Genomic DNA, 25,779 nt, shown 5'->3' with positions numbered 1-25,779 from the left:
CTTTTTTGACTTATTATAAGAATGTAGAATTATTAAAATATAAAGGGTTCTTTCAGAGTAAACTTTTCAAATATAAACATTTACAAATATTAGTTGACTTGCTACTCCAGGCTTTGCTGCAGCAGCAGCTGGCCTGAGACAAAAAACAGAGATGATATCAGCATGGGAGGGGGTAGGAAAACTGGGGGCAAAATGAGGAAAGGCAAGGACTGGGGGGGCACTTAGTCGGATTGAATAGTGCTGTGTTCTCTAGCCCTGCTCTACACTACGAGGTTAGGTCAAATTTAGCCACGTTAGGTCAATTTTATAAGCAATGCGGCTACACAACCAACCTCGTTCTGTCGACCTAAAGGGCTCTTAAAATTGACTGCTGTACTTCACCTCGAGGGAAATAGTGCTAAAATCAACCTTCTTGGGTTTCAGAGTAGCAGCCGTGTTAGTCTGTATCCGCAAAAAGAAGAACAGGAGTACTTGTGGCACCTTAGAGACTAACAAATTTATTAGAGCATAAGCTTTCGTGGACTACAGCCCACTTCTTCGGATTCTTCTTGGGTTGACTTTGGGGTAATGCAGATGCAGCATTGTGCAATTCGACAGTATTGACCTCTGGGAGCTATCCCAGAGTGCTCCAATGTGACCACTCTGGTCAGCACTTTCAACGCCAATGCACTAGCCAGATACACAGGAAAAGCCCCGGGAACTTTTGAATTTTATTTCCTGTTTGGTCAGCATGGCGAGCTCAGCAGGACAGATGACCATGCAGTCCCAGAATCACAAACAAGCTTCAGCATGGAGCAAACAGGAGACACTGGATCTGATTGCTGTATGGGGAGAAGAATCTGTGCAGGCAGAACTCGGATCAAAAAGAAAAAATGCTAATATATATGCCAAAATCGCACAGGGCATGGTGGAGAGAGGCTACACCGGGGACACACAGCAGTGCCGTGTGAAAGTTAAGGAGCTCAGGCAAGCCTACCACGAGACAAAGGAGGCAAACGGTCACTCTGGGTCAGAGCACCCTACATGCCACTTCTATGATCAGCTGCATGCCATTCTAGGGGGGAACCCTACCAGTACCCCACCACTGTCCGTGGACACCTGCAAGGGGGGAGTCTCACGCAACACAGAGGAGAATTTTGTGGAGAAGGAGGAGAATGCGCAGCAGGCAAGTGGAGAATCCGTTCTTCCCGGCAGCCAGGACCTTTTCATCACCCTGGAGCCAATATCCTCCCAAGACAGGTTCCCAGACCCTGAAGGCGTAGAAGGTACCTCTGGTGAGTGCACATTTGTAACTACACTACAGGGGTTAAAAGCAATTGTGTTTAATGTTTGATTTGCCCTTAAGAATTGAGATGCATTTGCAGTACAGCGACTGGAAAAGTTAATGTGCCTGGGGATGGAGGAGTGGGAATCCTCCAGAGACATCTCCATGAAGCTCTCCTGGAGGCACTCTGAAAGCCTTTGCAGAAGGATTCTGGGGAGGGCTGCCTTATTTCGTCCTCCACAGTAGGACACTTTACCACGCCAAGCCAGTAGCAAGTAGTCTGGAATCATTGCAGCACAAAGCATGGCAGCAAATGGTCCTGGGTTTTGGTCGCATTCATGCAACATTCGGTCTTTATCTTTCTGTGTCAGCCTCAGGAGAGTGATATTATTCGTGGTCACTTGGTTAAAATAGGGAAATTTTTGTAAGGGAACAGTAAAAGGAACCCTTTCATGCTGGGCTGTTTGCACTTGGCTAAAAGGGATTATCCCGGAGAATAGCCACGGGGTGGGGGGAGGGGTGTGCTGCACATCCAACCCAAAACTGCAGCCCCCTCTTTTTAAATGGCAAACCCAACCGGCATTGCTTGCTATGGGAAAGGAGGGTGCTGCAGCTTGAAACCATTTCCACATGTTATGAAGGCGGAAGAAGCCAACCCCACGTACCCTTTGGCTTACCTTGGTTGCCTGGAAACTAAATTCTGTTGTCCAGCCGCGTGTGATGTGTCACCGTATCGGCAGGTGCTCAGTGTAAAAGGCAAAATGTGACCTTGTACCTAAAGCACATGTGCTGTCTGCTGTGAATTGCTTGATTCACTGTGAAAGAGTCTCCCTTTTGTTCTCAGAAACGTATCTTCTTAAATTTTACTCTCCCTTTTTATCCCCTCTGCAGTGCAAATGCTCCCCATATCATCTCCGTTCCTGAGGTTATCGCAGATTAGAAGGCGAAAAAAAACACACGCGCGATGACATGTTTTCCGAGCTCATGGAGTCCTCCTGCACCGATAGGGAACAGCTGAATGCATGGAGGCATTTGGTGGCAGAGGCCAGGAAAGCAATAAGTAAGCATGATCAGAACACTCAGGAGGAGATGCTGAGGCTAATGGGAGAGCAAATGGACACGATCAGGCGTCTGGTGGAGCTGCAGGAAAGGCAACAAGAGCACAGACTGCCGCTGCATCCATTGTATAACCGCCTGCCCTCCTCGCCAAGTTCCATATCCCCCTCACCCAGACGCCCAAGAACGCAGGGTGGTGGGGGGGAGGCTCAGGGCACCCAGCCACTCCACTCCAGAGGATGGTCCAAGCAACAGAAGGTGGTCATTCAAACAGTTTTGATTTGTAGTGTGGCTACAATAAGCAACGTGGCCTTGTCCTTCCCTCCTCCCCCACCCCACCGGGCTACCTTGTCAGTGATCTCCCTTTTTAAAAAAGAAATAAAGAATGCACGAATTCAAAACAATAGGGACTTTATTTCCTTTGCCAGCTGTGGTCAAAGAGGGGAAGGGGATTGGCTTACAGGGAAGTAAATTCAACAAAGGGGGCCGTTTTGCATCAAGGAGAAACACACACAATTGTCACACCGTAGCCTGGCCAGTCATGAAACTGGTTTTCAAAGCCTCTCTGATACGCAGCGCATCTCGCTGTGCTCTTTTAATTGCCCTGGTGTCTGGCTGTTCAAAATTGGCCACCAGGCGATTTGCCTCAACCTCTCACCCCGCCATAAACATCTCCCCCTTACTCTCACAGATTTTATGGAGCACACAGCAAGCAGCAATAACAATGGGAATATTGGTTGTGCTGAGGCCTAACCTAGTCAGCAAACAGCACTAGCGAGCTTTTAAACATCTAAAGGTACATTCTACCACCATTCTGCACTTGCTCAGCCTATAGTTGAACTGCTCCTTACTACTGTCCAGGCTGCCTGTGAATGGCTTCATGAGCCATGGGAGCAAGGGGTAGGCTGGGTCCCCAAGGAGAACTATTGGCATTTAAACATTCACAACAGTAATTTTCTGGTCTGGGAAGTAAGTCCCTTCTTGCAGCTGTTCGAACAGCCAGGAGTTCCTAAAGATGCGAGTGTCATGCACCTTTCCCGGCCATCCCACGCTGATGTTGATGAAATGTCCCTTGTGATCCACCAGTGCTTGCAGCACCATTGAGAAGTACCCCTTGTGGTTTATGTACTGGTTGGCAAGGTGGTCCAGTGCCAAGATGGGGATGTGTGTTCCATCTATCGCCCCACCACAGCAAATCCCAGTGCAGCAAAGTCATCCACTATGACCTGCACATTTCCCAGAGCCACTACACTTGCCAGCAGAAGGTTACTGATCGCCTTGGCTACTTGGATCACAGCAGCCCCAACAGTAGATTTGCCCACTCCGAATTGATTCCCGACTGACCGGTAGTAGTCAGGTGTTGCAAGCTTCCACAGGGCTATCGCCACTCCCTTTTCAAGTGTCAGGGCAGGTCTCATCTTGGTATTCCTGCGCTTCAGGGCAGGGGAAAGCAACTCACACAGTTCCATGAAAGTGGCCTTACGCATGCGAAAGTTTCTCAGTCACTGGGAATCATCCCATACCTGTGACACTATGCAGTCCCATCAGTCTGTGCTTGTTTGCTGGGCCCAGAATCAGCATTCCACTGTATCAACCTGCCCCACTGCCACCATGATGTCCCAATTGCCACATCCCAGGCCTTCAGGAACATCTGTGTCCATGTCCTTCTCACAATTGTCCTCGTGCTGGTGTCTCCTAGCCAGGTTCTGCACATACTGCAGGATAATGCACAAGGTGTTTACAATGCTCACAACAGCAGCGGTGAGCTGAGTGGGCTCCATGCTTGCCATGGTATGGCATCTGCATTGGTAACCCAGGGGGAAAAAAGCATGAAACAATTGTTTGCCGTTGCTTTTAAGGAGGGAGGGAGGGAAGGAGGGGAGACTGATGACATGTACCCAAAACCACCTGCGACAATGTTTTTGCCCCATCAGGCATTGGGAGCTTAGCCCAGAATTCCAATGGGCAGCAGGGACTGTGGGATAGCTACCCACAGTGCACCACTCTGAGAGTCGATGCTAGCCACGGTATTGAGGACACAGTCCGCCAACCTAATGTGCTAAGGGGACACACACGGTCGACTGTATAAAATTGCTTTCTAAAGATCTACTTCTATAAAAATTGACCCAATTTCATAGTGTAGACATACCCCTAGTCTCAAAGGCTTTGTCTAGACTTGGGTTTAAAGCTGTGCTGTAAGAAGGCATTAGACAAGGCAGTGGATGCATTGATGTGTGTTAGCTGGTCACATAAGAGCCTAGCTTTAAATACCAACCGCTTTGTCTACACTAGACTTTTGGAACGTGTCAATCAGAGCACATTGGCTAAAGCCTTGTTACAGCACATCTTGAAATCCAAGTGTAGACAAAGACAGAATGAATGCACGCTGGGAAAGGCTGGGCAGTAGATAAGCAGCCTGTCATAACTATAAAGGGAAGGGTAACAGCCCTCCTGTGTACAATACTATAAAATCCCTCCTGGCCAGAGACACCAAAATCCTTTTACCTGTAAAGGGTTAAGAAGCTCAGGTAACCTGGCCGACACCTGACCCAAAGGACCAATAAGGGGACAAGATACTTTCAAATCTTGGTGGGGGGAAGGCTTTTGTTTGTGCTCTTTGTTTTGGGGGTTGTTCACTCTTGGGACTAAGAGGGACCAGACATCAATCCATGCTCTCCAAATCTTTCTGAACAAGTCTCTCATATTTCAAACTTGTAAGTAAACAGCCAGGCAAGGCGTGTTAGTTTTTATCTTTGTTTTCTCAACTTGTAAATGTTCCTTTTGCTACAGGGTTTACCTCTGTTTGCTGTAACTTTGAACTTAAGGCTAGAGGGGATTCCTCTGGGCTCTTTGAATCTGATTACCCTGTAAAGTTATTTTCCATCCTGATTTTACAGAGATGATTTTTACCTTTCTTTCTTTAATTAAAAGCCTTTTTAAGAACCTGATTGATGTTTCCTTGTTTTAAGAGCCAAGGGGATTGGATCTGGACTCACCAGGAATTGGTGGAGAAGTCTCTCAAGGCTGCCCAGGGAAGGGTTATAGTACTTGGAAGGGAGATATTCTGGTGGGGAGGTAGACAGAGAGTTTTCCAAATGACTCAAATAATTTGGGTGGTGGCAGCAAAACCAGATCTAAGCTGGTAGTTAAGCTTAGAGGTTCTCGTGCAGGTCCCCACATCTGTACCCTAGAGTTCAGAGTGGGGAAGGAACCTTGACACAGACCATGGAAGGGTGGAATTAGGGGTCAGGGACATAAAGGATGGATATGGAAAGGGGTGCAGGGGATTAGGGGCAAGGAGTAGTGCAAGGGACAAAGGCATAGAATGGAGCATATAAGGGAACTACAGGGGACCAGGGAATATGGGGATTGTAGAGGTTGTGTGCAGTGACTGGGAGAGGCACAGGTGGCAGTGTGCAGGGGACCAGGGTGGGACACGGCCTGGGGGATGGTAGAATAGTACAGGGAAAGGGGCAGTGAAAGGGATTGAAGTGGGAGAACAGGAGGTTTTTATACACAGTTTGAAAACTTTAATCACCTGAAGTTTTAGATCTACAAATGAGAGTGTTTGAAATGTAGCATGATGCTTCCCCTGAGCCTCAGCAGCCCCATCCCACCTCCAGCTCTCCCTTGGTTTCTGCACTCCACTTCCCCTGCCCCCTTCCATATCTTAGTCTCCATCCATCCCTTCCTAGTCTCCTGGGAAGTCCTCCTACTTCCCCCACACTCCAGATTCTGTTGTCCCTACCCATGCCCGCTTACTGCATGCTCTTCATGCTCTCCAGTGGCCTGCACACCATTCCATCCTCTGAAAAGCTGTGCAAGAGATTTCTGTTTTATCTTCTTCTCCCCTGAATCCCGGTTCCACGTCTGACAGTACCCTACACACACTGATTCCTTCTTCCTTGCCCTCACTCCAGGCCCCTCATCCAAGCCCTCGCGGTTCTTGTACCACTTCCTACGGAACAATTCACGGGGTATGCCACTGCTCAACGAAAGTAAATATGGCAGAATCTGGCCCTTAACATTGGTACAAATAGTTTCACTTTCTTCTGTCTCTGTGGTTCTAGCTGTCCTAATTGTGTGCAGGTCAGAAATCTAGGTAGCCTGCAAACCCATGTCTCATGGGACTTGGAATCTAGATTCATATTTTTGCATAGAAGCATCAAGTTCCTCTTAGAAATTGTAAACTTACTTTTTTTTTTTTTAAGGTAGATTTAGTCAATCTTTTTACCACTGACCCCATAACTAGGCTGTCCCATGAATTATTATTCCAAATATGTAAATATAATGTATTCGTGTATCATAGTTTTGGTTAATGATCTGCTTTTTGACAAAACTATCTAGCCCTATTAGTTATTTCCTACTAGATTACAGAGAATGATACGTAATTTGCACATGCATTTTGAAAACTTACTCCACTATTGTATCCATTATTTTGCAAATTGCAGACATTGAGATGAAGGGTGTATAATTTCCAAGCTTGCCTTTATTCCCTTTTGGAACACTGGTACTGCATTGGCATGGATCCACTTTTGCTGTAACTTCATTTGAATACAGCAAATTCTTTATTATGATTAACAAAGAGCTGCTCTCTGGTCTGCTTTGAATCTAAGTCTGCTCAGGGAGATTAGTGGATTTTGAGCAATGCCAACTCACTAAATAGCTCTACTTCACTGGTCTCAAAGATGTGTGTGACAATGGATACACAAGTCATTTTTTTGCGTGTTCTCCCCTGTGAATCGATAATATATCAGCAGTTTTGCTATCCTTTGCTATTTTATTTCCCATTTTGTTTAATAGTGTTAATTCAAAGCTTCTCCTTCCCCATGTTATTTTCCAAGATTTGTAAACACAATCAACTATGTGTTGAACTCCAGCATTTAATCTTCTTAGTATTTCTCTTTTGTTGGTGTGTTTGTATGCTATCGCCCTCTACAGGATGGAAACAAACTACAGTTGTATGCCCTAAGCCCTTTGTTGGCAGAGATTCTCCTTCAATTTAAGTGGAAGGGGCCAGAGGTTTTGGAGCAGGCGGATTCCTACTTTATTCCTTACTGTCACCACGTGCCTCATCTAGCTAGGTATTCAGAAGAGCGACAACTGTGAAGCCCCAGGTAGCAACAGATTTGTTTACTAGATTCTTTTGTTTTCATAAATTTCAACATTAACCCCTTCTCGGATTACCCTTGAGCGGGTAACAACGTGCAGATTGCATTTGTTTCTTTAGGTGAATATTTGGCACAGATATTTACAATCACTGTTAAAACTGGGTTTGTTTCTCTTTAAATCATCTGTCTGAAGTCAGAAACTCATTTTCATGAAGCTGCTTTTGGATTTCTCCACCATATAAAAATTAGGCAGTTGTCCACTTCTGCTCATGGTATAATTTATTCTAATTTACTCATCTAGGTTGACAGAAACTAGAGCTAGATGGGAACTTATTCCCTATAAAGTAATCATTAGAAAGGTGCGTAAGTTGTAATCCATAATAATTACAGAGATCCATCATAAAGTAGACACTCAATAGGTATATTGCTTTTGTGTATTCATAGCCATATCTGCTGACGGTAGTAACAAAAAAATACATATCTTTGGTATTTGTATTCCCAGAGCACACAGAGGTGACCATCAGGAGTCAAGCCCCATTGTGCTAGGTGTTGTACAAACAGCAAAGGGGACAGTACTTACCTTGCAAGGTCGCCGGCTAGTTTAAGACAAGATGCAGCAAACAAATGTAACAAAAAATAGGAGACAATGGGGAGGAAGGAAAAGGCAACAGTAATAAAAATATTTGCAGTGTTGTTGTAGCCATCTTGGTCCCAGGATATGAGAGAGATGAGGTGGATGAAATCTCTTCTTTGACCAGCTTCTGTTGGTGAAAAAGGAAACCTTTCAAGGGCCACAAAGTTTTTCTTCAGGTCTGGGCTTTGAGGAGCTCAAAAGATACTACCTCAGCCACCTTGTCTTACTAATAAAGGTATGCAGTTACACAAATTAGAGGATGTGCACACACAGGTGCCAATTTTCCAAAGTATTGGGGGGTGCTCAACCCTTAGCTCTGCCCCAGGATGCGCTCACTCCACCTCTTCCCTCAAGGCCTCACCCCATTCCTGCCTCTTCCCGCCCAGTTACACCTCCTCCCCTGAGCATGCCGCATCCTGGCTCCTCCCTCCCAGCCTCCTGCATGTTGCAGAACAGCTGATTGCAGTGGGCGGGAGATGCGAGGAGGGAGGAGGAGCCGCTGATCGGTGGGGCCCACCAGCGGACAGGAGGCACTGAGGCGAGCTGATAGGGGGCTCTGGTGGGTGCTGAGCACCCACCATTTTCCCCCCATGGTTGCTCCAGCCCTGGAGCACCCATGGAGTCAGCACCTATGCGTACACAACTCCATGGTTCCACATCAGTTATATTTAAAGTAAAATATCAGCAATCCCATCCCCTATTACAAGGTCCTCCGCCAAGCTATTATCAAGTGGCAATTTCCAGTAGGCACCCGAACAGAAATAGGGCTTGAGGAGAGATCTGAAGGAAGATTCACCATTCCCCTTATGCTTTCCCCCATTCTTGACAAGGGGAAAGAGTAAATAGAAGGAAAAGGATGAGAAGGAAAAAGGGGAGGGAGAGATAGAGATTTGAGGGGTAGGAGTATAAATCCTAAAACTGGGAATAAAGGATGACTATGCAATCTTACATATCAATCTGACATGCATCCAACGAAGTGGGTATTCACCCACGAAAGCTCAGGCTCCAATACGTCTGTTAGTCTATAAGGTGCCACAGGACTCTTTGCTGCTTATGCAATCTTAAAGGTTCATGGATCCTACATAGGTCATCAGCCAGAGAGGTAATGTTAGCCTATATAGAACCCTACTAGATTTCACTCTGGGAAGCAGCAGTAAAATACCAGTTCTCAGTGGCTATGTCTACACTACGGGGGGGGGGGGGAGGGGGAAGGAGGATCCATTTCAGATACGCAAATTCAGCTACGGGAATAGTGTAGCGGAATTCAACGTATCTGATCCGACTTACCCCGCTGTGAGGACAGCAGCAAATCGACCGCCGCGGCTCCCCCGTCGATGGCACTTACTCCTACCTGGGCTGGTGGAGTACGCACGTCGATTCGGGGATCGATTATTGCGTCCCGATGGGACGTGATAAATCGATCCCCGAGAGATAGATTTCTACCCGCCGATCTGGGCAGGTAGTGGAGACAAGCCCAGTGACACACCAGAACCACTCCCAGTTGTGGAGATATTGAAGCAATGATGAGCATTTCTATTAAAAAAGAGAGAGAAATTCTAATTTAAGTGTTAAGAAAATAGTCACTAAAGACCAGATCCTGCTTCAGTCAAAATCAATGACAAAAAATCCTCCATTGATTTTCAGCAGTGCTAGAGGCTTGATCTTGCCCTTAGAACTATTCTGCAGATTTCCATTTGGGATATTCATGTGTCTGCTTAGTTTTGAGACTATGGATTTTTTTTGGTGGGGGATTTCTTGACTCTCCTCTGTTTCCAGAATGCTGGCACTCTTGGAATAAGAAACCTCCAACGGGTATGAAGATGCAGTAAACATGGGACTTCAGCATGTAACCTGTGAATCTTATTATCATTCATATTCAGCTAAAGTAATAGTCATAGTAAATATCCATTTAAAAACAGACATTGCTGATAAGTGTTGGAGATGTGGACTATTTTCTGGCTTCTTCCTACATATGTTATGGAGCAATCAAAACATTAGAAGCTTTTGAGAAGAAGCCTGTGTACAAATTAAAATAATATCAGGTACTGTTTTTGTTCCTGGGACTATTTTTGTTCCAGACTGAATTGTTCATATTAGGGGTTTACCTTGGATTTACTGATTCATAAAATCCTTGGTTCCGACAGACTTCATTGATAACAAAATGCCTATAATATTGAAGATTCTATAATAGTGAAACATTGTTATTCCTCCCAAGATAGAACACAGGTGCAGGAGGTCAAATGACATGGCAGCTCTAGAAATATCAGCTTAGAGAATTCCACATGCAGTTGGAGACCAATCACTAGTGCACAGTATTTGCTACTATCGTTTGTCTTCGGGCAGTCAGATATTATGGTGAAGAGCACAGTAGAAATACCTTTAAATAGCTTCATTTGCATATAGAATTCTTCTTCACCTCCAGTAATGGACAGTTGTTCAGCATGTCCTAGGACTGTTAACTAGAAACCACCTTCCACCGTAGTGGTGGGGATAGAGATTCAGGTGTTCAGTTTGTATTTTGTTAAATGTTGGGGAATGAAAGTAAAAATGGATCAGGATATCATTGGAAGATTTGATTTGCAGTGGCATGATCAAGACAGCATGATGAATAGCACTGCCCAGTAATGTTGTCTAGCATAGGGCCAGCTGGTTCCCTAAGTTTCACTTAGATCCATGTGTGGAGGACTTCTCGACACATGAACTTTCCTTCCTCCAGTCAGAACAGGGCACTACCCACCCCAACCCTCCAGGATCCTGAAGATGGCTGTAATGTGGGTAGAGGCATCTGTCTGTGTGGTCCTGTTGCAGGACCTGAGTCTTATTTTACTAACCCATATCAGGAGAAATAGCTATTTTAATGGAGACACAGAAACTGGAGATAAACTTGTACATGAAGTTAAAATGCTAGAGCGAAGTACAGGGATTTAGTCAGGAAACTCCCATTAGTGCTAATGAGAATTGCACAGCTGAATCTATACACACAACTTTATGGGCTTGTTCCTTTGTTCTCAGCGTATTTTCAGAAGCCTACTTACATAATAAAGCACTAGGGGGAAGTGGCTAATTTAAACCTTTTCTGTAGGGCTGTCAAGCAATTAAAAAAATTGAATTGTGATTAATCGCACTGTTAAACAATAATAGATTAACATTTTAAAAAATATTTTTGGATGTTTTCTACATTTTCAAATATATTGATTTCAGTTAGAACACAGAATACAAAGTGTACAGTGCTCACTTTATACTTTTTATTACAAATATTTGCACTCTAAAAAACAAAATAGTATTTTTCAATTCACCTCATACAAGTACGTAGAGCAATCTCTATCATGAAAGTTGAACTTACAAATGGAGAATTATGTATAAAAAAACTGCATTCAAAAATAAAACAATGTAAAATTTTAGCGCCTGCAAGTCCCCTCAGTCCTGCTTCTTGTTCTGCCAATCGCAAAGACAAACAGGTTTGTTTACGTTTCCAGGAGATATTGTGAACAAGAAGCGTGCAGCATTGTCACCTGAAAGTGAGAACAGGTGTTCACATGGCACTGCTGTAGCTGCCGTTGCAAGATATTTACGTGCAGATGTGCCAAAGATTCATATGTCCCTTCATGCTTCAACCACCATTCCAGGAGACACGCATCCATGCTAATGACGGGTTCTGCTCGATAACAATCCAAAGCAGTGCAGACCGACGCATATTCATTATCATCATCAGAGTCAGATGCCACCAGCAAAAGTTGATTTTCTTTTTTTGGTGGTTCCAGTTCCGTAGTTTCCTCATCAGAGAGTTGCTCTTTTAAGACTTCTGAAAGCATGCTCCACACCTCATCCCGCTCAGATTTTGGAAGGCACTTCAGATTCTTAAACCTTGGGTCGAGTGCTGTAGCTATCTTTAGAAATCTCACATTGGTACCTTCTTTGCGTTTTGTCAAATCTGCAGCGAAAGTGTTCTTAAAATGAACAACATGTGCTGAGTCATCATCCGAGACTGTTATAACATGAAATATATGGCAGAATGCAGGTAGAATAGAGCCGGAGACATACAACTCTCCCCCAAGGAGTTCAGTCACAAATTTAATTAATGTTTTTTTTTTAAACGAGCGTCATCACCATGCAAGCATGTCCTCTGGAATGGTGGCCGAAGCATGAATAGGCATACAAATGTTTAGCATATTTGGCACGTAAATACCTTGCAATGCTGGCTACAAAAGTCCCATGTGAACGCCTGTTCTCACTTTCTGGTGACATTGTAAATAAGAAGTAGGCAGCATTATCTCCAGTAAATGTAAACAAACTTGTTTCTCTTAGCCATTGGCTGAATGGGAAGTGGGACTGAATGGATTTGTAGGCTCTAAAGTTTTACATTGCTTTGTTTCTGAGTGCAGTTATGTAACAAACAAACAAACAAACAAACATCTACATTTGTAAGTTGCACTTTCACAATAAAGAGATCGCACTACAGTACTTGTATGAGGTGAATTGAAAAATACTGTTTCTTTTATCATTTTTACAGTGCAAATATTTGTAATAAAATATAAAGTGAGCAATGTACACTTTGTACTGTATTGTGTTGTAATTGAAATCAATATATTTGAAAATGTACAAAAAAATCCAAAAACATTGAATACATTTCAATTTGTATCTATTGTTTAACAGTGCAATTAACTCACACGATTAACTCAAAAAAAAAATTAACTGCGATTAATCTACAGCCCTACTTTTTTGGTTTGTTTTTTTAAAGAGAGGAATGACTAGGTGTGCTATTTTATCTTGCGAAAGGACTAGTTATAAACCCTGTAAAAATGAGGCTAGAATTACAGAAAACAAATGGAGCCCTGACCATTGTGCTGCTGCCAGATACAAAGATAATAGCAGACTTCTATTTCAGTTGCCCTAGGAAGCTAGAAAAGTCCATTTATCAGCAAAGCAAAGTTTAGCTCCAGAAGTTGGACACAGACAGTAAATCCTTCTCTCCTCCATCCCCAAGAGAAACTAAAAAAGCAGAAGAATTCAGAGACGTTAGTGCAATTCCAGATCCATCAAACACAGATGTTAATTCCCCTTTTCCTACCTAACTCAAGTGAAGCTGAAATATTATATTGATTTCCATGCTACTTTCTCATCAGTGAAGCTATTGTTAATTCATGGCTTTGCTGAGCTGTTACGCTTCCAGCCTGAGTGCCAGCAAAGTGTATCTTTTACCGATGACATTTTAGCAGGTTTCCTCTGAGCAAGCCTTTCAAAACAAACAGACTCATAGTTAGAGTCCTAATTTGCTCTCCAAAGCACAGGACTCAGACCTCTTTCTCACAAACATATTTCCTGCAGATTGTCAGCTGGCAGAAGTTTGGCAGGCACACAAAGGATTACAACTGTCAGGTTTCTTTTTCTTAAGATGTTCTATTCATGGCTGACCCACCATTACACTTCACATAATATCCAAATTCAATAGCTATGTATGATGTGAGCTACTAGATTATGCACCAATATCAGCATTGCAAAAGTAAAGAAAAGGGAGATTAGAACATTTTGCAAGAAGACCAGAGTGGGCCAACTAAGACAATAAAGCAGCAGGTCTAACTTATTCCCTGAGCACTACTATGTATTGCAGCCCAGTAAATTCCTATGGAAACTTACAAACGCCCATAGCCTGCTGAAATGACTTATCTTGCCGTTAATGAGAGCCTGTGCCTAGGTTTCCTCCTCCTCTCCCCTTGCCTGCCCCAATCAATTCCCTGCTTCTTTGTGGCTGCTTGCTCAGCTTCTCTTCCGAGCCTTCTCTGCCCTCCCAAACTCGGTTTTCTGTGATGGATGCTGCTGCTCCTTTGGCCCCTTGCTTCAGAGACAGAAAGACTGGGGAGCAGGAGGCAGAAGGGATGCCTGTTGCATGGCCTGGAAGGAGACAACACTGACTCCTGGACAAGGGAAAGGGCAGCTGCCAGTTCAGGGACATGGAAAGGTTAACCAAGGGAAGGAAGGAGCAGCTCAAAGCACAGTTGCCAACTTTCATGTGGTAAATAAGCACTCCGACTTTCAGAATAAGCCAAAAGTCAAGCTAATCCCATTTCAAAACAAGACCAAAACAAGCCAGTCCCTAAGAACCCCAACACTCCATGTAACTAGATCCCCCCAGCATGCAGTCTGGGACTGTGGCTGGCCCTCAGTGCACCCCTAACTCTCCCCCCCCCCCTTGCCCCTGCTTGCCAGGAGCCGATTAAAAAAAAGCAACAAGCTACAAGCCAAAAACTAGCCAGCAAACAATTCACAAGCCAATAACAAGCCCAATTTTTTTTTTTTTTTTTTTGCAGGTTTGGCGTGTCTGGCACAAAGACAGGGAGCTGAATGAGGCAAGGAGGGTGGGTTTCCCAGATTACTGGCTGCAGTGTTGATGACCCCAAGCATTCAGAAATTCTGAGTCAGGCTCTTCTAAAATCATGATTTTAAAAAATAATAGATCTGGCTTCTCATTTCTCTTCTGTTTTTGGAGCCTTTAGGGTTCCCATTTTCAAGCTTTTCTTCACAACCCTGAGGGCTCGAAACATTAAAAAGAAAAACAAAGTGCTTAGATTCTCATATAATCTAATTCAGGGTTTGGTATTACCACGTATCACATGGCTCCAGGAGCTGGGCCTTCACAGAACACACACCAAACATGAGCACTGCCAACACTGGGCAGGGGATAAAGGAGGGAGGTGGAGGAGTGGTGCTGGCGGCATTCAGCCCTGTATTCCAAATTAGCAGAGGTGGTAGATGGGGAGAAAATCTCCCCTGGGATGGAGCTTGCCAGGCATAGGCAGCTGAGCCCTCAATATTTATTCTACTTGCTCACTTAAAGAAATCCTGGCCCTTAGCGAGGGGATTTTGCCAGGCTGTTGTATAGGATTTACACAACACCACTTGATTTTATACTAAATTATTCAAATGCAGATATATGTATGTCTCCCCATTCCCCCCGGCAGGTGTGTACATACACAGATATGTATATTATAAAAATGCTACTTACAGCAGAGGATGCTACTGCCCGCCTGTATTGATCAAGGAGGTGGGTCATTCTTTCATTTCACTGTTACCCTCATTCTCCCCTCCTGTTGTTTGCTACCCATGCCTGCTGGCTGTCTTGAGACATGTCATTTCATGAATTTGTACAGCATCACACACATTGGGGCCACCACTTTACAAATTCAGAGCCCAACTCCCATCCCCAGTCCATACTGCAGAGAAGAGATCCCACACTCATAGGCAACTGCACATTTTTTAAGTGGGTCTAAAAAAAAAAAGTATTCAGACTCAATCCTCCAGTCATAAGTAGATTCTATCCACTCTGATGATACTATGGTACACTGGGCTGGTTTTGCATTTTGGGGATGGGAAGACAGATTATTATTTGTCCCTCCATTTCCCCAGAGCTTAATTGACCTAGAAACTATTCCATCGGGAATAAATGTGCATTGACAGGGCTGTGCTAGAAGACCAAGTCAGTCTTTTCTTTCAACCAAGTCAGTTATGCTCAGGCAAAAAGCTCCCAATGACACCAAGAGAATTTTTGCTTGATTAAGAATTAAGGACTTCAAGATTTGTCCAAGTGATTCTGCAGTCCTAGAAAGATGCCAGAAAGGTCACTAATGAGTCCCCCTGATATTTTCATCGATACACCCCCCCCCCCCCCCCGCAATATATCAAGATTTTCCAGTTTGCTCAGAAGCAATTAGGAGGAACAGTAAATAATGAGGAATAGAATACTAACGTTATTTTTGTGCCTGAACTAATTAATAGCAAGTAGCTAAGTGTAGGGCTATCGTTATTTATTGAGCAATAACTGTGTAATCCATGTTATATAAACAGAGGAAGACAGGCTGTAAATTAAATACCCGAATATCTCCAATGGTTTGGAATTGTAACAGTTATCAAGGGGAAGATTTGAAGACTATTGTAGGAAAACCTTGATATCTTCTTTCTTAACAGGGTGCATTGCTAAAGAAAATGATTAGGGTTCAAACGACCTTCTGAATGGAGGATTGAGTTTGACTGTCTCCCGGTGGAGCAAAAATAATTAGTTGTTATCTGCACAGGTCAGAGACACCTTTCCGCTAATGCATGACCTGGTAGATAACTGCTGCAGTGTTCTTATTGTATGGAGGTCAAAATCAGTCACTTTTACTGCACATTATAGTTACACCAAGCTTCAGTACCTCAAGTATCAGGGGGTAGCCGTGTTAGTCTGTATCTACAAAAACAACAAGGAGTCTGGTGGCACCTTAAAGACTAACAGATTTATTTGGGCATAAGCTTTCGTGAGTAAAAACCTCACTTCTTCGGATGCAACCGATGTCTTCAGTACCTCAAGACATTCAATTCCTTTGATATCACTGTATACTAGTTGGTTATTACAACTAGAAAGTTGAAAGTGTTTTTCACATTGATTAAAAGTTTGGGGTTTTTTTTGCAGGGGAGGGAGGGGAAGGAATCCAATTCTGCCCTTTCTTTGGAGGCCCCAAGCCAGTCCAACTGAGGAATGCTTCATGTGGCTCCCTCCTGCTGACATTGCTATTCCTTGCAGGGGTCACTACTGGAAAGCAAAAGGGCATCTGTGTTTGTGCATCCAGCATCCTGACTCAGGCCCTTAGGTCATACAAATAAATAATAATAATGTTCCTATTCCACCTCGCTCCTGTCTAAAAGCTTAGTGCGGTTTGTAGCACTTCCAAAAGGGAGGGCCAGAAAGTGACAAGTATCAGATCAGATTTAAACCGTGTGAATTTAGGGAGACAGTACCATTGACTCAGCTGGAATTTTGCTCAGAAACTGGAGCTAGCACACCTAACTGTGGTGAACCAATATGAACAGAGGTGCACAATCAGCTACACGCCAGTTGGAAATACGTGAAAGCTCCTCTTCTTCCATGTCTTGATGTTGAACTGGTCTACAATTCCTGCTAGTATTGAACCCTTCTTGGGGTGGTGAGTTATACGAGCCCATGGTGCCCTTGCTCCAGGAATATTGAGGGCCCAGGGGCCCAGCTCCACCAATGTTTGTGGCTGGGTCTCTCCCCCAGATCCCCCTGCTGCACCTGTGCACCTCCCCTCCAGTGTCTCCCGGTCCTGCCTGCTGCCCCCAGGCAATTTACAAGGGCCCGGGGGCCCCTGGCCGCCACCACCACCGGCAGCGCAGTGGGGCTTCCTGCCCACCTTCGCTCTACGCCACTCCTGGAAGCGACCGGCACGTCCCTGTGGCCCCAAGGTGTGTGTGTGTGGGGGGGAGGGGGAGGTGTCTCCATGTGCTGCCCCCGCCCCAAGCGCTGACACCGGAGGTCCCATTGGCTGGGAACTGCGGCCAATGGGAGCTGTGGGGGCGGTAGGGTGACCAGACAGCAAGTGTGAAAAATCGGGACAGGGAGTGGGGGGTAATAGGAAGCTATATAAGAAAAAGCCCCAAATATTGGGACATCTGGTCACTGTAGGGGGCGGTGCCTGTGGGCAGCAGCGCGCAGAAACCCCCCGACCTCCTGCCTAGGAGCCGCTACCAGATGGGGGTGCAGGTCGCTTTCGGGAGCGCCTCACCTTCTCCTGCATCCTAACCCCCTGCCCCAGCCCAGAGCCCACACCCAAACTACCTCCCAGATCCCACTCCCCCTCCTGCACCCCAACCCCCTGCCCCAGCCCAGAGCTCGCACCCAAACTCCCTTCCAGAGCCTTAGGCAGGTATGGTGGGGAGGGCAGGGGTAGCGGAACTTGGACCCATTCTGAGCACCACCAAAAATTATACAAACCTGCCACCCCTGACCCTTCTCACAGACTCCAGTGACAGGGAACACAGTCACTGCCAGCAGTCGGCCTTTATATTTCATTTCAACTGAAAGACGGATGGATTTGCCATAAAAATACAGTAACATACATTCTTTACTGTGCAGGACTCAGAAAGCTGTTAGAGAATAAAATGTGCGAAATGCAGCATAAGAAGGGGAAGCTAGCAAATATTCAGCACACTGGCCTGGTTCTGATCATTACACAATTAGCAGCATTGTTAGAGACAACAGGCAACGCTTAATTAAATAGTTCTGCAACAACAATTGAAACTGGGAGCGGTTCATTGTCATGCTCCTGTTCCAGAAGTGGAGTGACTTTAGAATTTGCTTCTGAGCCAGATATACACCAGCTGTGTTCATCTTAAAATCCTTTAATGTTCTGCCAGGTATGGCTGAGGTTAGTTTAAAGTCTGTCACACACAGTGCCGCCTAGTGGCTGAAGAGTATAATACGGTTTAGCATTCCATTTCATTCATTACAGAAGATTTAAACCAGAGATTACATACAACGGGCTACAAAGAATGTGGAATTATAGTCCTTATCTAGTACTTTATGCCACTTGGGATACTTCCATGATAAAAGTGATATTGATCAGTACTCAGTAGATGTTACAGCTATTTTCTGAGTAGTGCCCGCTCCCCTTCTGCACAGCTAAACAAACCACGGTGCAATTATTAGTTCTTACTAACTTTAAGAATCACAGTAGATCTTAGTCTAACATCTGAGACCTAATTCTGGTCCCACTTGCACCTAATCTCTGCTGATGTAACTCCACTGACATCATTTAGGTTAGTCCTTCCTTACATCAGTGTGAGATCAGAATCTGGCTCCCTCTGGGCCACTTGCAAAGATGTTTCCAGTTCTTTGCCAGAACACCAGCCTATTCTTAGGCCCTCAGTGCCATAATGTATTTCCTTGTATTTGCTCAAAAAAGCTACTTTGGGATCAAAAAGGACTGCATGCCATGTCTCAAGTTTCTCTTTTTTAAACAAATAATAACTAGTGCTGTCTGTCCCAGTGTCTGCTTCTATTTGTGGAGATTGTAACCTAATATAACATAGATCAAGCTCTCTTACATGAACTTCAGTCAACAATGGAAATGAAAAACTAATTTAAGTTTTCCTTCTAAACTTCTTGGGTAAGGGTAGACTCAGCCTCTTGCTGGTCAGGTCCATACAACCAAGCTTAGCTTCCATGCTTTCCGAGATGTGTCCTCTTCCTGCAGGTAAGCCTGCAGTTTGCTGTTTATTGAAAGGCTCCCATTAGATCATTTAGAGTGTTTCAGGCTTTTCAGAGTGTGGACCACATCTTAATACAGAGATGGTCTCATGGGCCATCTCCCTTCCCAATTATAAGGACTACCTTCCCTCCCATTCACTATCCCAGTGGAAATGACAGCAGTTCCCTATACTTAGATATCCTTAATAAAGTAGCATGTGATTAACCAGCTGTCCTGGGACCACCCTCTGCTGCAATCCAGAGTCCACAGGTTGAGAACCTTGGATCGAAGGAGTGGTACCCTCCACTCAGGGAACATGTTAGTAGTCCCACTTCAGCAGGCCTTAGCCATACCACTTTTTATAGCGGCTTCTGGTGCCTTTCTTGTAGCTGCCTCCACTGCCAATGCCATACATTACTAGATTTTAAAGAGTTTGTGGGTATCTGCCAACATCCATCAATGAATCCAGCCATCAGCAGTACTGCCTGCAAATCAGTGGTGTGCTGTGATATTTGTTGCATGCCGTAGGTGGTCCAAAATGGCATCCACCATGTGGTGTGACCTTGCACGGAGGGTGCTTGTGAGGTCACACTATTGCAGAGGACACCATTTGTAAGGTGTCCTTCATGCTGTATGTTTGGGTCACGCTGTGCACAAAATGGCATCCTCCACAGGGAACAGAGGAGAGGCCAGATGCGACCCACTGGCTGCCAGTTGAACAATGCACAGTCGCTTGGGCATGCCTTGCCTACTAGATGGCACACCACTGCTGCAAATCCATCTTGCCAGTCCCTTGAAAATCACGGAAGTTGGTAGACATTGGAGCGAGCAACAAAAGCTGCTCCTGATTTATCTGCTGATGCAAAAAGCTGTTGAATTTGAAATACTGTAAAATGACATAAGGCGTAGGTTTCCAATGATCCTGCAGTGCAGAATTTAAATGGCTCACTGTAGCAAAAATGGGAGACACTAGATCTTTTATGGGTTTGGCATGTATATAAAGCAGATGTCTTTTCACCTTTATTAGTAACAATAAATAAAATGTATACTCTCAAAGCAAACAAATACTAACTCCACTCCTCTTAAACCACAATTTGTTCCTTTCCCCATATACAGCCATCCTACAGCACAGTTAGCAGTGCCACTGATACCTAGCTACAACACTGTCCGCATGACATCGAAAAGCTGAACCTGGCAGGGAGCAGAGACAAGATGGGTCTGGGAAGCACATTGTAAAGTGAGGCTGCACAGGGGCAATTGAGGCTGTGGAGAGGGTGGCGGAGCGGGGAGGACTGTAGGTCTGCAGGGGTATATGAGGGAAAGGAGTGCACACTGGAGACACTGGGGCTCTGCAGGGGGGTAAGAAAGGGGGTTGTTATGGTCTGAATTCACCAGCTTGAGATGGTTCTGGTTTGTAATTTTAAGAGGAACCCCTAGATATTGAACTCAGCCCTTTGCTGCAGACAACACCTGGCAGAAGTGTTACATAATTCAAGACTGTTTCAAACGCATTCACAAAGGGACCGTATTAAGGTTGCACAGGCATTTCCTAACTTTGCAACCTTAATAGTGTTTTTTGTGTAGCTAATCTATACAGTTTATATACACACACACAGAGGTCCATGAGAGATTTCTCTCGATAAAGCTTTCCATATAGTACAGTGCAACCTTGGAATGAAATATTAAAATTTGCCTCACTGGTCCAGCTCACCATTGAACAATTCTTACTTCACCGCTTGCGGTCTGGGTGATGGACTAGTGTTTACAAGCCTGGGGTTGGAGTTGGTTGTGAAGACATCAGAATTATACCATGAGCCCCAGAACAAAAGCGTGTAAGTTTATTCTATGATACAGCTGATGAAAATGGGAGAAGCTATCTTGATGCAGTGTGGGCAAGCCCGTGAGAACCCAGCACACCAGGGTAGTGTATAAGTCACACACTGTAGCCAAGGGTAGTTGCTGCTTCTCTTATTAAGGCGATTGAAGTACCAACCTTTAAAACAAATATGTTGAGCATAGTGGATTCTGTCTCATGTTTCCTTAGCAATTACATAGGCTGACAAGGTGCTACATTAACTAAGTTTCCTTCTGGGAGCTTCTCTATAAATAGGAGAATGGCTGAAAGGTGATGATGAGTGACTGTGAATATCATAATAGGAAAAATCACCCATCAGTCTGTATGTGCACAATGCACAGTACTTCATTTCATGTCCATATGCTTGAGACAAGCAGCAAAGCTCTACTGTTCACCCTGTTGCTGCAAAAGAAACATTATACTATTGTCTATAACCAAGACCCTATGTGCTACAGGAGAGTGACCACAGAATCCACATATTTACCACTTAGAATAGACTCATAGACGATTAGGGTTGGAAGAGACCTCAGGAAGTCATCTAGTCCAACCCCCTGCTCAAAGCATGACCAACCCCAACTAAATCATGGCAGCATTTAAGCTTTAATTTTGATAAAAGCTAGGCTCTAGGCCTCCTTGTTGTGGAGATAATCCTGAAAAGAAGCAGAGTTTAAACCCATGAAATGTTTGCCTGACTCAGCAGACAGTTTGAAACAATAGCTCCAAGATGTGTGTCACCTGGGCCATTCATGTCAATGGTGTTAACTCTGAAACCTAACTATGGCAATCTGAATGTCACCACTATTAACTATTTCACTATAGATCAGAGTAGCAGGAACATCCAGGTAATGTGCTTTCTCACAATCCCAAATCGCCCACTTCCACTTCACCATTCCGCCATAAACCTCTACCATCCTGAACCCAAATGCCAAAACCTCTGACAGCTTCTAGGATGCAGTTAGTGGAAAACTTTTCCCTACTGTTTTATCTCGCCCTTCTAGTGGGAAGTGTTTTGGATAGCAGCGTGATGTGTTGCATAATTACCCCCCTCCAAAAAACCATTTATTTAAATAAATTAGTGAGTGCACCATACTATCACAGCAATAAGCCACTCAAGGGTGAGCAGTAGTCAGCTATCAGTGTTCGGCTTGAGGTGTCTGAGGCACAGTGTGGAGCAGGGCTGCCCAGAGGATTCAGGGGGCCTGGGGCAAAGCAATTTTGGGGGCCCCTTCCCTAAAAAAAAGTTGCAATACTATAGAATACTATATTCTCGTGGGAGCCCCTGTGGGGTCTGGGGGCAAATTGCCTCACTTGCCCCCCTCCCCTCCCCCCGGTGGCCCTGGTGTGGAGTGCATCAATACCCTGCCAATGCCCATTTTGCTGTTGTTCAACACTGTACGACAACTTCTGCTTCCAGGACTGTCCAGCCAGCACTTTTCCACACACAATTTATTTACATTGCGGATTTCTAAAAGTGACCTGCTGTTTATGACCTAGGGAAACAAAACTTAGCAAAACAAGGAAAATGATTGTAAACAACTGTAGTAAGCACTCTAGTCTCTCTCCACCAATGGACATAGGATAACTGAAAATAGCAAAAAAAACAAAAAACAAAAAAACCCACCAGGGAACTTCAACTGATTTTAGAAATCCTGGAACAACGGTTTTCAATTATGGGTTAAACTGATTTTGAAAGAAACTTTCGTTAATGTTTAAGCCAGACTTGCAGCTGGAATGCAAAGTCAATAATTATCCCATTACCATTAAACCACCACACCCACAAACGAAAGGGGGGTTACAACGGGTGAAAATCCTAAGTGAAGAGCCCCTCACTCGCTAATCCCCTCTCACATCCACAATCCTATTTCTACTCATGTTTGCAAATACATAAACAACAACCTTCATGAACATCAGTAATGTTCAGAATACCCATTCCCTGGCTGGGAGTTTTTGGCAACATTTCCCCCTTTCTCTTCCTGTGATCCTTAGCAGTAGCCAAAGCTGTTCTGTTAACACTTGCCAGTTGCTGTTGAATGCTGAAGCATAGATGGCCCGTGAATGCCCCCTTCGGCGATGCTACCCACCCAGCCCCGCCCCTTACATCCGAGGCCCTTACCCCCGCTCCCACTGGAGCCCCGAGCAGCTCTTCCCCCACACTGTGGCCAGAGGAACCCCAGTTGAACTGCCTCGAGCGCCAGCCAGCCCGCCCCAGCTGCCCTGATCCCCAGGCCGGCCCAGGCTGTCAGCTGGCCCGAGCCCCAAGCTGAGCCCTCGCCAGCTCTGGGGAAAAACGGGGAGCGAGAGCAGGGCCTTGGGGCAGAGCGTGAGTCGGGCCATGGCCTGGGTTAGGGGAGGCTTAGCCTCCTGGGGCCTATTACACCTACCGCCCATGCACTCAAGTAGCATGCCTGCTTCTCTGTATTTATGCCTCACACGCAACTCCATTGAGATTTTAATAATAGATTTAACTTCAGAGTCTGGGAGATGGAAAAAAAAAAAAAAAACTTTGCCCTCTCTCCATCTGTTCTCTTTTTCACTCTCTGATCTTCTCCTCACCATTTTTCCTTCACTCATGCTCATCTCCTACATAAAGCACACACAAAAAACCAGTCTCTTGGCCCAAGTGGCACCCACACCTCCTCCCCAGAGGGACTGCAGAGTGGCTAATGCGCCCAGGATTTCATCACGGAATTCTATAGCCAGGGTCTGACTGAGGAGAGTTGCAGCCTGGTGAACCTAGACCATAAGCCAAAGACCTCTGAGTTCTAATCCCATCTCCAGGGCCGGCTCCAGGCACCAGCATTCCAAGCAGGTGCTTGGGGCGGCAATCTTCAAGGGGCGGCAGTCTGTGTGTTTTTGCCGCCCCAAGCAGCGCACCAAATTGCCACTGGGGATGGCGGGGGCAGTCCGTGTGCCGTTAAGGCAGCACGCGCATTTCTCCGGTGGCGGCAATTCGGCAGCAGCTTCTATGTTCAGCTGCCCGCGGCGGCAATTCGGTGGCTTCTGTCTTCCGGCTGAAGACAGAAGCTGCCGCCGCCTTGCCGCCGCCACGGAAACGTGCGTGCCGCCCAAATGACACAAGGACTGCCCCTGCCGTCTGCGGTGGCAATTCGGCACGCTGCTTGGGGAGGCAAAAACAGTAGAGCCGGCCCTGCCCATCTCCATCTGTGCCCTTTGCAAAGTCAGTTCATTTCTCTGCCTCAGTTTTCTCAGTTGTGCAACGGAGATGACACTTGCCTTATCCGTTTTAGTTCGATTAATTAGTTCACTTTTGTAAAAAAGTTTTCCAATTAATAGAAATCTAATGATGTTAAGGGAAGCAAAGAAAATAATATGAATATTCCACTTAAACAGAGCCAACGTGTCATTGGATTTTTGGGAAAGGAATTAACATTACTGAAGGATGAGCTCTTAATGTACTTCATCCTAAGGTGTTATAGGCAAAGACTAACTAGGTGTGGGATAAGAAGAGGAAGATTAAAGAACATTATTAAAGACTTGGAACTTATTTAATAGCTCTTGCTAGTCCTCTCCATTTTCCTCACTTTTCCCAATACAAGCATTCAGTCCTTTGCTCATCTCTGTAAGCAACTCTGTGGCTTTGGATTGATAATTTCCTGTCTCATTCTTAAAGGATCCTGGGAGTTTTATCCAGTGCTCACCTCACTGCAGGATAGGTGCTGGGGCTGGGTACTCATGTTGTACATTTAGGGTAAGTCAACACTGCAGTTAGACACGAGTGGCCTGTGCCAGCTGATTTGGACTCGCAGGGCTAATTGTGGTGTAGACATTCGGGCTCGACCAAGCTCTGGGAACCCTCCCACCTCACAGGGTCCTAAAATCTAATATCCAGCTTGAGTGTCTACTCTGCAATTAAAAAGCCCTTTAACCTGTGCCCTGAGAGCCCGAATCAGACGGTGCGGGCCTGTCACAGACGTTTAACTGCAGTGTAGACAAACTATTGCCTGTAATTGCCTCTAAGGGTAAGGGAGTGGGAAGTGTGAGGAAGACATTCAGGCAGGCAGATTGCTTCCAGATGCAGACATCCTCATTCCATTTCATGTAAAGCAGATTCAAGGGGATACTGATATTGCAATCTCAAGCTATATCTTCGGAGACCATATTATATTAAATTTATGTAACAGTATCACTGTGGGCTAGGGATTGTATTCAATGCTAGGAATAGGGTTACCACAGCTTCTCCAGGAACCAGAAACAGTAGAAGGTGATTAAGGCAAATCACTCAGGCTGTAACATGTCCAGAGGTACCACTTCTGGGGGATGCTCCTGGGTACTGGTTCAAGATGAATTGTCCAGAGACCATCAGACAAAAAAAGGATTTTTGGATAAAAAGCTGAGTCAGCACTGACTCAGGGCTTCTTTCTGATCCAGTAAAGGGACAGGTCCTCCCATCCAACCAGGAAGGGTTGGAAAGGGGTGTGTGTGTCAAAGGTGCAGTTAGCCTCTGGTAGATGTTCCACAAACAAATTGAGTTTCCCATAATTAATTAAATTGTATTTGGCCATGACAGCTTGGTAGTTCACATCTCTAAATTACAATGTTGCCGACAAATACATCTTCTTGGGGGGGCAGGGATAGCTCAGTGGTTTGAGCATTGGCCTGCTAAACCCAGGGTTGTGAGTTCAATCCTTGAGGGGGCCACTTGGGGATCTGGGGCAAAATCAGTACTTGGTCCTGCTAGTGAAGGCAGGGGGCTGGACTCAATGACCTTTGAAGGTCCCTTCTAGTTCTAGGAGATGGGATATCTCCATTAATTTTTTTATTTTTTTAAATTTTTTATCTTCCTCCCAAAGAGATCTAGCCTCTTCCAATCATGATTGTAT

At 45.1% G+C, this 25,779-nt stretch overlaps 1 protein-coding gene across 1 annotated transcript in view; it reads right to left on the bottom strand.

The window, feature by feature from the left end:
- Positions 1-2,714: 2,714 nt before the first annotated feature.
- PAG1 (phosphoprotein membrane anchor with glycosphingolipid microdomains 1) overlaps positions 2,715-25,779 on the bottom strand; it is a 208,072-nt gene continuing 185,007 nt past the window's right edge. The window contains exons 10-12 of the mRNA XM_054020395.1: positions 9,353-9,598; positions 8,012-8,192; positions 2,715-4,035 (exon numbers count right to left, since the gene is read on the bottom strand). The gene's annotated coding sequence lies outside the window, so the exon portion shown is untranslated. The remainder of the gene's footprint in view (positions 4,036-8,011; positions 8,193-9,352; positions 9,599-25,779) is intronic.

This window comes from Malaclemys terrapin, chromosome 2 (genome assembly GCF_027887155.1).
Source record: "Malaclemys terrapin pileata isolate rMalTer1 chromosome 2, rMalTer1.hap1, whole genome shotgun sequence".
Lineage (NCBI taxonomy): Eukaryota > Metazoa > Chordata > Testudines > Emydidae > Malaclemys > Malaclemys terrapin.
The sequence above is the reverse complement of the archived record's forward strand: the minus strand, read 5'-3'. Positions and strand labels throughout refer to the sequence as shown.